Source organism: Mustela nivalis (assembly GCF_964662115.1).
Source record: "Mustela nivalis genome assembly, chromosome: 16".
Classification (NCBI taxonomy): domain Eukaryota; kingdom Metazoa; phylum Chordata; class Mammalia; order Carnivora; family Mustelidae; genus Mustela; species Mustela nivalis.
The window spans coordinates 17987889-18001850 of record NC_139035.1 but is presented as its reverse complement, the minus strand read 5'-3'; the positions used below and the strand labels follow the sequence as shown (position 1 = coordinate 18001850).

General features: G+C 43.6%; 1 protein-coding gene across 1 annotated transcript in view; it reads left to right on the top strand.

Annotated features, from left to right (window-relative positions):
- LOC309849875 (uncharacterized protein) overlaps positions 1-13962 on the top strand; it is a 36579-nt gene that overhangs the window by 1504 nt on the left and 21113 nt on the right. The window lies entirely within an intron of this gene.

Here is a 13962-nt window from a genome sequence, read left to right as displayed (position 1 = left end):
CTCTGCCTGCTGCTCCCCCTGCTCGTGCTCTCTCTCTGACTCTCTGATAAATCAATAAAATCTTATACAAAAATCTGTATCAGGAAAGACTTTCTCTGTGAAGATAAAGATGAAGATAAAGATAAAGATTTTACCCTGCATCGGAAATTACTGATGTCAGGTGCTGTTGACTCATTTTGCTGCACAACAACCCTCTGTAGCGGCCTTACTATTGTTATTCCCATTTTACAGAGAAGAGGGCTGAGGTACTGAAAAGATGAGGTGCGGCCGCACACTCTGTCACCTGTGTTGCTGTGGCATCAAGACACATGTCTTAGACAAAAGCTACAAGAGTCCCAGGTTCCTTTTACTCTTTGTTTTCCCTTTTCTTGTGACATGGCCACAGTTTTGTTTGAGAGCTGGCGTTCTTGGTGTCTGCTCTTTTGCCTTCGTGTCTCCCAGGAGAGAACATTTCTTTGCGGGACTCGATCCCAGGATCCTGGGATCACGACCTGAGTCGAGGGCAGACGCCTACCTGACAGGACCACCCAGGTGTCCCTGGGAGAGAACATTGCTGATGCAGATAAGTTGTTTGACTTCTTGACGCTCTCTTCTTCTCCCTTACAAAGTGCAATCTCCTGATTTATATCCTTAATTAACACTGACTGGGAAGCCCCCTGGCACTGGGATAGAGAGAGGAGGTGACAGAGGAAGATCCTGAGAAGAATATGTTGTATCCACTTCGCTGTCTTGTATGATCTGAAAAGACCGAAGCATAACAATGAAGACTCTGTTGGGTTCTTGAAACAATGGCAACCAGGGGCTAAAATGATGAATGATGAAGGAAAACCAGCAGCATGCATTGCCCACTGGGATTTTCGCAGTTAACTCGGTTCCTCACATCTAAGTAGGCAGTCATACTGGCAGGCAACCTCTTGCCTTTTTAGGATAGCCCTCAAAGGCAGGTGGAGAGGAAGTTCAGTGAGGAAAGGAACACAGAAACTAAGGGTGATTTTCCTGAGGTCCCTCAGAGAAATGCTTTCTGGATGCAGAAGTGGCAAATTGCTTTACAGCGAGTATATTCTTTGACCATATAAATGTTGCTTTCCCAAAGGCAAAGGACTTAGTTCATATACTGTTTGGTTTTAATTGGCAGGAGGACATTAGTCTAAGCTATAACTAACTTGTCATTTCCGTGCCACTTTTTCCTCAAATTTCACAACCATACACAAGATGGTCTTCTAAAAGTCCCAACTAACCAAAGAGTTCTGTGCTCCTAGCACTATCGTCTTTCCCACAGTTGTGGCAATGGAGACAAATTGTAAGCTTCCAGAATCAGGGACCTTACCCTACAGCTAACTGCATAATAACTCCAAAGGAGGGAGAGAGGAGTATAGAATTGTAAGAACCATCCCAAATGATTCTTTTCAATTGATCTCAGGAAATACCTACTGGCTTCAGAAGACTGAGCAAAGCCATGATTTGGGGCTCAAAGAGCCTGAGTTCACTTTCCACCTGGCATCAGTTTACTTAAACTTAGTAAGATTAATGGTCCATTCCTGTAAGGTCGAGCTTATAATACCTCAAGCTGCACAAGGGTCTTGTAGCTACAAAGCCTAGCCTCCTCCCTCAGGCATTAGGATGATTCTGGACTATACTTTGAACTGACTATCCTATACTAATTTCATCAAACCTCGATCTCTATTTTTCTCAGACCACCTGGAGCCCACACCTTAGCCTTTATCACAGAGTCTTTTCATGTCCATGCTGCTCCACACAACCCCTAGCGTAGACCCATCCACTCTCCTCTTCTTCACATCTGACCCTTCCACTGTGCTCTCTGGAACCAGTCCCAACTTATTCTCTGCATCTGCTCTCCAACTCATCACCTTGACCAACACCTTCAGGACAAGGCTTTCCTTCGGGGTCAATTGCACGTGTGAGTCCAGAGCTCTGGATCTGCAGATGCCGCTCTGAGTTCTGCGCCTCTCCTTATCGCCCACGTCTTAACTCCTTTCCTTTTTCGTCTCCCTCCTGACCGGCTTCAACCTCTGCATTTTAGAGAGTTTCTAGGGCTCTATCCTAGACTTTTAAAATGTACACCTCCCCCCAGATAACCCTTAGGCTCTGTGCTCCAATTTTTCTCTCCTTTGGGCTCTAGACTTGTGTATCCAACTTCACACTCGATCACCCTGTTGGCTGGTTACTAGGAACCGAAAACTTAAATATGACCAACATGGAGCTCTTTGTTTCAAAGCACCCTTTCTAAGACTCTTCCTCCCCATCTCTCCAGCACCATCCATTATTGCCAAACCTGCTCATTAATCTTAATCTAGTAATTAATCTTAATCTTTCTTCTCATTCATGACATGCTCTCTTCCAGCCTTGTCCATCAGCAAATCTGTACATTTTATTTACAAGTACATTTCGAATCCTTCCATTTTTACCCACCTCCATCGCATTCTCAGCCCCAAACACTACACCTCTCACTTGTACTTCTGCTTTAGCCTCACAAATGGCCTCTGTCCTTCAACTCTAAGCTCCAGTGAATGTATTTCCCAACAGCAATCGGAGTAATCTTTCAAAAACCTAAATCAGGGGATGTCCTCTCTCTTGTAAAACTTTTCTTTCTTTTTTTTTTTTTTTTAATTAAGATTTTGTTTATTAGTCAGAGAGAGAGAGAGACTGAGAGCATAAGCAGGGGGAGTGGAGTGGCAGACGCAGAGAGAGAAGCAGGCTCCTCCCTGAGCAGGAAGCCTAAGGTGGAACTTGATCCCATGACCCTGGGATCATGACCTGAGCAGAAGGCAGATGCTTAACTGACTGAGCCATCTAGGCATCCCTGTTCTAAAACTTTTCAGTGGTTTTCCATCAACGTTGCAATGAAATGTATGCTCCATTCTGCTGCCCGTTAGGCCCTGCGTTCATCTGCACTCTTTCCGCTTTTCTGATTTCATCTCAGACCAGAGTGCCTTTTCTCCCTGTGATTAGTCCTACTGTTCCACTTTCTGGTCTGTGAACACTCTAAGATGGTGATCGTTAAATATGTTATTTCTTCAGTAAGCAAAGCATCTTCCCCATTTCCAAGCAGAGCTGTCTGACTCTTAAGATCTCAGGTCACTGCCACCTTCCCAGAGCAAGCTTTCCCCTGACCTCCTTTAAAGCCTTGATGTTGTCCTCTGTTTATTCCATCATGTCAATCTTAGGTTTTTTTCATCACAAGTATCAGAGTTGGCAGAACATTACCAATCTATTATACCAATCTACCAAGCTCATCTATTTATTTGTGCATTTATTACCTTAATTCCTTATTCAATAATTCAATATGATTTACTAGAAAGATTTGGGGATGTGGAGTTTGATGGAAGATTAATTGGTGGTCCCATTATTTACCTATTCTGTGATATTGTGATTAATTTCCTCTCTCTGGCCTTATTTTCTCATCAGTAGAATGGGATTAACATAGCATTAAAAGTTCTTTGTTAGGATTAATGAGACAACATTCATTAAGTGCTAAGCAGAGTTTTTCCTGCTACTACGCATTGGTCATAGTATTTCTAAAGATGCTCACCTTCTTATAATTGCATCCCAAGTAAAATCATAAAGAATTGTTTAAGATGTCTTCGTAAAGATGTCCCATTTTGGTGGTATGAATCAAGGAAATGTGGTAGGCACCTTCATCACACAAACCAGTAGAATGAACATGAGTAGAATGACCACGATCCTCAGAGACTAGGGAAGGAAGGCAAAGCTTCCTGGGTCCACATGGTCAAAAGCTGCCAGCCAGAGAAGCCCAGAAGATCCAGCAGAAACAAGGTAACATTTTCAAGTAGTTCTGTGCCTGCTCTGGGCTATGAGGCTCAGAATCAGGGCTGGCCATTGGAACCTGGGTTGTTGAGTGATTTGTTTAAAAGTCTGCATTGCTTTCTTTACTCCTAGGAACGAAGCTAGGTAGAAAAACTATCCCTTCTATTTCATCTAAATTCTGACTTTCTCCCACCTCTCTTAGACCATGTCTCTGTGGAAGGTAACTTCTGCATCAAAGGAAAAATAAACACTACACTTAAAACCAGAAGTCCTGGGTCTGGGCACTGGTTCTTCCAGATACAGCATAGAAGGAAATTCTGGACCTTTCTTGCAGGTTGGAATCACTGGCAGGCTCGCAGACATTGCTAGCAGAAGCGTGAATGAGGACATCCTTATGTGAGGGCGGTTTGGCAATTTACATCATTATTTCCAATGTACATAACCTTTTGACACCCAGCATTCTCTTTCTAGGCATGTACATGCTTGCCTATGTGTCTAAAGACATATACAAGAAGGAGCATCGTCCCATTGTTTATATTAGCAAACTACTGGAATTAGTTGGTTAGAAAAATATGGCATCCATACTTGTTATACAGTTGTTAACAAGAATGAAAGAGGTCTATTTGTCTGGCTAGGGAAATAAGAGCTATATTGTTAGGTGAAAAAGCAAGGTGCCAAATAGCATGCTGTATTCTACTATTGGTGTGTGTGTGCATGTAACGCACACTCACAGACACACAGACTTACACACTTATATTCATAGAATTCCTGGAAAAACTTGCAAGTACTGATGGTAGTGACTTAACGGGAGACCGGGGTAGGAAAGAATTGTTTTTGGTTGTTTTTCCCCAGTTTGGGGTTTAAAAAAAAAAAAAGCATGCATTTGTGATATTTTGAGAAACGAAATCTATACTTTTAGTACCATGGCACTGAGTCTATAACACTTAGCCAGTGCAGGAGAGGTGTCTAATCCTATTATCTTCGGGCAAGTCACTTAATCTTGGTGAGATTTTTCATCACCTATAACATGATTGTAATGATGTACAGCCCTCAGGATTAAGTCAGGCCACTATGTGGACGTGCCAAAGCACGCTAGTTGGGAACACAGCAAATGTCCAACGAATGCTCGTCAGACCCGCCCTCCGTCCACCCCGACCATAGGTAGAGCCATGGGCCCATCATCTCGCACAGCTTGGGTTTCCTTTCTTAGGCCAGGGAAGTTGCCGTGGGTGCTATAGCTATTTAAATCAACTGACCTTTCCTGCTAAGGCTTCGGGACATCTCTATTTTAGGCTGGGGATGACTAAGGTTGCTGATGACGGTGGTTGCTGGGGATGTGCTGGGAGGTGGGGCAGGGGTGGGGCAGGGGTGGGGCTGTGCCTTCCTCAAACCCGTATGACCCATTGGCTCTCATTCCCTGCAAATTTTTCTTGATAGAGTTGCCTGCCTGCTGGACTGCTAATCTCTGAGAAGATAGAAACACAGAGCTCATGGCTCCAATTCACATCCTCTCCTTGGCCTGAAGTCTTTGCCAGAGTTTTAAATTCCTTTCTCTATGGCCACCTTGTGGCTGCCTCAAGCCTTCTTCCCGAGGGTATGGAGCTCTGTCAAAGCAGCAGGGTTAGACCTGAGGACTTTCTGGAGGACAAACACCTTGATCTAGAGACACGGACAAGGACATTTCATTATCTTCTTAAGAGACACTGTCGGGATGCCATTGTCCCGCTAGTTCCCTTCAAGCCATGTGACCCCACCAAAGGAAGCCATGTGATTTAACCACTCCCACCTCAATTTCCATCAGATCTCCTTGGTCCCATGCCCTTCATACAACCTAAACACAAGTCGTGTGCTTGCTAACTCCAGAGAGTAAACCCATTCCTCTCACACCATCACCCCCTACTAGAAAACTCTTGGAGTTAAGCTGAACATGCCCAGGGTTGCACACCTGACATGGTTTCCACAAAACTTTGCACAGATACCATTATGGTATGAGAAGCAACTTACAGAGTTCATTTAATCCTTTTAGCTTTTAGTTATAAAAAGTTTTTTACAAAGTGTTAGTGTTATGTACCAACTAGGCTGAGCCGTGATGCTCAGATATTTGGTCAAACATTATTCTGGATATTTCTGTGAGGGTATTTTTGGATGAAGTTAACATTTAAATTGGTGGACCTTGGGTAAAGTTTACCCTCATCCAATCTGACGATGGTCTTTAATAGAACAAAGACTGGTTTTCTCTGAGCCAGAAGGAAATCTGCTTTCACTTGAATTGTGACTCTTCCTCAATCTCCCACCCGCAAGCTTATCCCATCAGGTTTTGGACTCGCTAAGCCTGCACAATGGTGTGAGCCAATGCCTTAAAATAAATCTACCCCCTCTTCTCCGTCTTCCTCCTTCCCTGTCTCTCCCTGTCTCTGTCTCTCTCTCCCCCCTCTCCATTTGTATTTGCAGTTTTCTCCTGTGAGCAAATAAAACCCAATTAGATAGTTTTTATCAACATCAACCAAAGTCAAAACAAAGAAAGTCACGCTTTGATAAACCTAAAAAAATATGTTAGGTATTAAAATTAAATGGTAGAACAAAAGCTGATTTTCCTAGATTTTCTAAGGGTTGAATCAGGAAAATGCATTATTTTATAGTGAAAACATTTAACATTCATTTCTTAATAGGGAAGCTGATGTTATGACAAAAACAGAATTTTGAATTAAAATCAACTTCAAAGTACAACAAAAGAAAAAAAAAAACAAAAACCAGCCCTGTGCTTGCTCCGCAAATCTAGCTTTAAATCAAATAGCCCAAGGCTCTCTTTCCACCAGATTCTGCCCCTAAGACCCTCTGTCTGGGAGTCCTGCCATTGCTTCGGTGTTCCTGATTTGGCAATCTGCAAAGGCTACTTGCCAAGCTTGAGCTGGGCAAGCACTTGCTTGCAGCTGGTTTCCATCTGATTCTCACAGCTTCGGGAGAGGTAGGTTATTCTTACATAAGAGATCAAGAAGGTGAGATGCCAGGAAGTAATATGATTTGCTTAAGGCTTCACAGCTAGTTCAGAGGGGGAGGCAGAATTTGAACCCTAGTTTCCTAACTCCATCCCCAGTCCTCTGATCTCCTTATCATAGCTAGATCTCCCCGGATCCCAGGAGATGAGGGAAAGGACAACACCAAGAGTCTGGTTCATTCTAGATCAGCTTTTGCATCGATGGGGGTGGGATGTTAAAATATTAAAATATTCACATGATCAGAATTTTGCACACCACTCCCTGCGGTGGGTCACCTTCCCCCCTACCAAGTCTTCACGCTCTACGTGACAACTCCTGCTCCCAAGGAAGGCCAGTTCCCCTCTTACATCCCGGAAGGGCTGTGGGCTCTGCTCCTCTTTGGCTTGTGCCTCAGCCCCTTTCTGGCCTCCATGATGGTCCCTTTTATTCTACCCTTACCATAGTTTCCACACCAGAGAAAACCAACCTCCTTCCCTGCCTCCATCAGAGGCTGAGAGCAAGGAGAGGACGTCTGTGGACACTGAAAGGGGTGAGGTGAGGGCGTGGGAGGGAAGTAGAGAGTGGGGCATGGCTGAGGTAGCTTGGGAGAGTGGAGAAAAGGCTGCTGAGGGAATCAAAAGAAGTGGTCAAGAGCATGGTCTCTGGAGAAAGATTATGTGGGTTCAAATCCCACGTCTTCCTTTGACCGTCTCTTTGCGACCTCCGCTGAATAACTTCTCGTGTCAGAATATCTGTAAAGTTCCTGTCATGTGTGCTCTGTATTTGCTTTTATAATCCCCAAATCGGCTGTGTGACTTGGGCAGCTCACTTCCTTTCTCGGACCTTCGTTTCTCCTCGTTGATCAAGGGAATGGGTTTTGGATTGGGCGGTCCACTTCCCTTTCCAATGTTCACATTCTAGGCGTTTGACTTCTTTTTAGTCATTGGAAAATACTCACAAGTTTCCATCCCGAGCTGACTCGATGCGCAGCCCTTTGAATGACCGTTTAAGTAGAATGTCATTTCAATAAAAAGTCATTTAAAGATCACAGTACCCTCCCCCACTCAGCACCTACCATGATAAGTTTGTGTCTTTGGACATGACACAATGTTTTGAGTTTTAAGATTTTTCTAGTTGAAGTTCAAATTCTCTGGGAGATCCTGAAAGCCAAGAAGATTGAAGGACGCTAACGGCAAAAAGGGAGAGCAGGCACCCTGGGAGCAAGTGGAGGGTTGTGGCTGCCGCCTGGCGTCGGTCTAACATCCCCACTCGGTTTGCCCCCGCAGTCCGACTGGCTACTTCCTTGGCCTAGACAGCCCTGCCTTCCTCCCTCCCATCCTGTTGTTAAGCTCCTACCATATCTGTTCCCTCGCTGACAGATGTTAGGAAAGTCTGGTCAACCCCGGCGGCCCACACGCCCTGGCCAGCTGCCTACATGTCCCCATCCTCCCTGGCCTAAAGAGCTTGACCCACTTGACTCTTCCTCAAAATGCTCCTCCCTTTTACAGTCAGTGCCTGACACTCCTGTCTCTTCTTCAGCTCGTTTTCTGTCCCCCTTTGACTTTCTGACAACCCCTATCTCTGCTGGAGCTGAGCCTGGGGCGAGCCTGGCCCTTGTGGGTGATCAGGCTCAGGGCACTGTCCTGGGGGATAGAATTCTCGGAGTTAGCCCTCGCTACTCCATTTCCAGGGTGTGTATGTCTCCTCTTTTCCCCATGCTCCTTTTTCCACTCCTCCCCCCATACCAGGAAATGTCCCCCCTCCCTTGCCTGCTTTTGAAACAAATGTTCCAGGAGCTGCCCAGGCAGGTTCAAAACAAGCAGCTGCCAGAGCCCTGCCCTGCCCCCCATGGAGCTTGCTGTAGCTATAAGTAGCCTGGGATCTATAGCCCTACACCCCGGAGTCAGGTTGCAGGTGCTCGACTCCAGCGGACCCTCCTTCTGGCTCGCGTTTTTTTGCTGAGGGGGATCCGCGGCCCAGGGCAGCCCCTGGCTCCATTCCACATTTCCCTGTGTCTTTGTGGGCTGATGTTCTGCCTGATGGCTGGCTGTGGCTGGCACGTACCCCCGGCCTGGTGGTCCCTGGGAGAACTAGAGCGAAGCAGCAAGTCTTTTACATTTCCAAAGCCAGGGGAGGATGAGATCTTTCAGGGATCTTGTTCTTGCCCCCGAACAAGCCTCTCTAGGCCCCCGCGTGTTCATTAGACTGCATTCATCAGCATGGAACCTGACTGTGGCCTTAACCCAAAAGAAGGTTATTTTTCTTGCGTAATAAGAAGTTGGAGGTAGGTGCCTGGGCTCTGCAGCAGCTGGAGGATGTAATTAATGTAGCAAACTCCTTTGAGACCGCTTTTGCATCTCCAGGATTATTTCTGCATTCTAGGCAAGAAAAAAGAGCAATGGTGAAGGGCAAAAGGCCAAAGTGGCCCTTAATGGTGGCACTGGCCCCTTTAACGAGCTCTCCGGCAAACACGCTCTGCCTGGATCTCACCCGCCAGCCGGTGCACGTGAAGGCCTGGGAGAGTTTTAAATGAATTCCCGACACCTAGCACCAAGTCAGGGTTCTCTTAGTGCAAAAGAAAGGGGAAAGGAATATTGTGTATGTAGGTAGCCCTGTCTTCCATGACCGTGCTTCCCCCTGGGGTTCCCCGTTCAAGTTCACAAACATTTCCCGCTGTACTGCCAAAGATCGTCTACGGTCTCACCACACTTGGGCAAGAGGTTGTGCAGGGTAAGTGTTTGGACTCTGGAGACAGAAGCGTATGTGTTCACATCCCTGTTCTGTAGGCACTGGCCTTGTGGGCTTGGCAAAGTAGGGGTAATAATTGTTCCTACTTCTAGGGTTGTGGTCAGGATGAAATGATTTGATAACTAGGTAGCCCAAGGTACATAATAAGAGTTCAAGAAATGTTAGCTGTTGTTACTAGATCGCTACACAGATCATATTGCCTTCTATTTTAAGGCATTGTTTAAAAGATTGTGAGCCCGCTGAGCAACGGTGCCGCCTTCTCCTCTTCTCTACTTTGAAGTATGAAAACAATGGTTTTCACTAAACAACTGACCCATAAATTCACTTGCTTTGTCAAAATTAAAAATACTACAGAGAAGGCTCAAGGCCCCTTTGACCATCCCCTGGCTTCAACCATCCCTTTTCCTAATCCTGGGGAGTGAACACTGATCACTTTGTTTTTCCTTCAGAACTTTTCTTACACATTTCATATAATCATGTTAACGGCATTCTATGATCTTAACATTTCATTTAATCACGTTATATGCAAATATGGAGTTTTTTTTTTTAACATTTTATTCATACCATATGATATGGATTCTCTTTCAGCAGCCTTTTTCTTTTGTTTTCAACTCAACTGTCTATCTTGGCAATCTCTTCTTTTATTATCGATAGCTTTCCCAAATTATCTTTTATTTTCCTTTGCCAAATTGCTCTGTGGTATTTCCTAGCATGGATATGTAATACCATCATTTATTCGGCCAATCCCTATTAATTGACATATAGGTCATCTCCAACTCAGGTTATTGCAAAACAACGATGCAAAGATCATCCTTATACATGAGACTCTTTTGCACATGTGGACACCATAAAATGAAACTCCTGGGTTTTCAGATGAGGGTATTTTAAATCTATGATACTGCCGGTAACTCTCACTCTCTTGCAGAGATAGCTGAATCTAAGAATGCATTTTTTTTCATCTTCGACTCAGGTCTCCCTTTGGGCCTAGCACAGCCCAAGTTCAATAAACTTTTGTTAAATTGCATGCTTCCCCACGATTTCATGTGGAGATCACCCAGAGAAGTTGACGTATCTGAAGGCCTCCTTAGACACGTGATCTTCAATAATTCTTTCTGTTGCGGTCAAAGGCTCTCTCCTCCCTCTCTCTACTGTTACACTTTGGTTTCTTTTCTAGGTCTAAGAGCCAAGGAGGACAAGCCTCGTTCCCATTTCACATGATGTGCCCAGCCCATATCAGACTGTTATTTCTACTTCTCACTCCACCGTGCCCATTTTAAATTTTTCAGGGTTTTTGTGAAGATAAATGAGATAGTATTTGTGAAAGCAGCAGGAGTTCTTTTCAAGGCTGGAATGTAAGTGTGGCAACGAAATGTCCTACGTTTCTTAGAACAGATTAATTTTTGTCTGATGAACTTGCATTTCATATTATTTAAGCTTTTGAATATATGAATACAGTCACGTGGCTGAAAAATTCAAAAGTATAAAAAGGTACACATTGAAAAGTCTACCTCCCGTCCTGATTCCCCATTTTTCCAGTTCCTGATTCCTCTATCCGTGCCCTAGGTAACCACTTTAATTAATTTCTTGGGTCTTATTCTATAACTTCTTCACTATTTACGTATGTAAAAATAAAAATATTTCCCCACTGTGTCCTCTCTTATTGTCTCTCATTTCTTCCCGTTCACATTGTATCTTTGAGATATTTCCAGCTAAGAACGTAGAGTGCTTCCCAATGATTACTTCTGACTTTTTCTATCACAGAATTTAGAACTTAGTGTATAAAAAGAAGAAATTTAAGATTTTATTTATTTTATTTTATTTTGAGAGAGAGAGCAGAGGGAGCGGAGAAAGAGAATCTCAGGCAGATTCTACAGTGAGCACGGAGCCAGGCTTGGGGCTGCATCTCACGACCTTGAGATCATGACCCCAGCTGAAACCAAGAGTATGATGCTTATCAGCTGAGCCACCTCCGTGGCCCAAAACTAGTGTATAGAAAATTTAACCTCTCATATAACCTCAACCCATCTTTAGCAATTGATCATTTGCCTATTTTAAAATCTATTCTTCCACTTTAAAAATCTTCATTGTAGGATTTTAAGGCAAATCCCTTACAGCATGTCATATTTCCATTTTTGTTTTTCTTTATTATTTTTAACGGATACACAGATACTCTGATATAAAGATATGTACCATAATCTATATCAGCAGCCCTCCACTGATGGATATTGAAGTTATTTTCATAGTATAGCTCTTTTTAATAAAACAGAATTACTATATATGTATGGATACAGATACATCCAAAAATACATGGTATAATTATTTTACTGCTTAAAAATATCAGATAAACAAATTCATTAATCAGAAAAAGAAATCCTTGATGGCTCAGTTTGAAGTTCATAAACTCTCATCACCGAAAGACCTGAGCAGCAGCCATGGAGTCTCTGATCTGGGAAGCCAGGAGCTGCCCTTTTCCGGTTGCTTCTCTCAAAATGCTGTAAGAGCTTTGGTTTTAAGTACCTGCCTGTATGAATACTCCCCTACATTATCATGATGAAGAAAGGTACTAATTTTCTGAATCCCATCTTCCATTTTTTCTTTGCAAAGCCTTTCTCAACTTACCCAGATTTGGTCCAGAGTTTCCTAATCTCAGCACCATTGACATATGGGGCTGGATAATTTTTTGCTTTGTGGGGTTGCCCTGGACCAAATCTGGGCTGCAATCTCCCCACCTGACAACTATGGCTTTGGACTTAGGGCAAAAAAAGGGAAAATGGACAAGGAGGTCAGTAGCAGACACAGAAACACCTCATGGTCTACCATCTAATATATAAAGAAGAACAATTGGACTAAATCATGACTTGGTTTCTTTTTTTTTTTTTAAAGACTTTATTTATTCATTTGACAGACAGAGATCACAAGTAGGCAGAGAGGCAGGCAGAGAGAAAGGGGGAAGCAGGCTCCCAACTGAGCAGAGAGCCTGAGGCAGGACTCGATCCCAGGACTCTGGGATCATGACCTGAACTGAAGGCAGAGGCTTTAACCCACTGAGCACCTTTAACCCACCCAGGCACCTCACTGGTTTCATTTTCTATCCCAAAGCCAATTGCTTATCTGTTTATTTAACCAAGAAGCTCTAACCTACTACTTTAAACAAGTAGAAGCATAATAGAAGTAGAAGCAGAAGGCTAAAGAGTGAATTTGTTAATTCCTCTTTCCAGACTGTGACCTTGATTGATAATATTTCTCAGCAGGGACAGATCTCAAGTACAGTTTCTCTTTTGCCTCTGATAAGTCATGTTTCCTGCTTTGATTTTGTGATTCAATGCCTTGTTTTCCGCTAAATGTCTCATAGTTAACTCGATGAAGTTGAAACTTTTTTTTTTTTAAATATGTGACATGTATTTGTATCCAAGTCTTGATTAATTTCTGCATCAAAAGCTCTTTTTCGGTCTCGGGTCTTTGTGGCTTTCAGATTGTGTATTCAGTTTTAGACTTGGCCACTGACTTCATATGAGAAAGTGGAAGAGGAGTATGAAGGAGACTCCTTCGTCCTCATTTTTGGGAAACAACTTGTCTTCTTTGCAGAGTGAAGAATGGAACTGAATTTTCCCAGATTAGGATGTAAACGTGCTGCCAGATGCCTAGAAACCCTGCCCAGCTAGGAAGGGTCAGTTCCCCTGCCTACTCTTCTGCGAGGTCTTCGCACCTGCTAAGCAAAACAGCCTGTCTCATCCTCTCTGTTCTGAAAGTATTTTGAAAATGCTTGAGATCATGGCAAAGTGGAGACACATGTCCCCCTTGAACCCAGACCCTCCATTTGGCCTTGAGCACCTGGAGAGCATGAACTCATTAATAGACATCCCTGTAATCCTCAGTTTCCATTATCTTATTTGGCACATACTAGTCGCCAAATAAATCACAGTTTAGTTTGAATTGGTTAACTAATTGAACCCTTTCTTCTCAAGAGTGCTGACTGCTTGACAAATATTTATTGGTTACTCTTTTTGGAGTTTATGCCTTTGGAGTATTTCCTCCATACCCTGAGATTAGCATTTCTATGTCACCCTCAGTGAGAGATGGCTTTCATCATAATCATCAACCTCATCCTCAACATCAACATCATCATCACTGTCAATAAAAGTCTCTTAGGATGCCTGGGAGGCTCAGTCAGTTAAGTGTCTGCCTTCCGCTCCGGTCATGATCCTGAGATCCTGGGATTGAGCCCCACACCAGGGTTCTTGCTCAGCGGGGAGTCTGCTTCTCTCTCTCCCTCTGCAGCTCTCCCTGCTTATGCTTTCACTCTCTCCCTCTCTCTCTCTCTCTCTATGGCAAATAAATAAATAAATAATCTTAAAAATGATAAAATAAGTGTCTTTATATGTGGGACATTTTATCCATAATCTCATCTGAAATCCTGCAATTGCATTGCAAAGTAGGCGTTCTCATACCCATT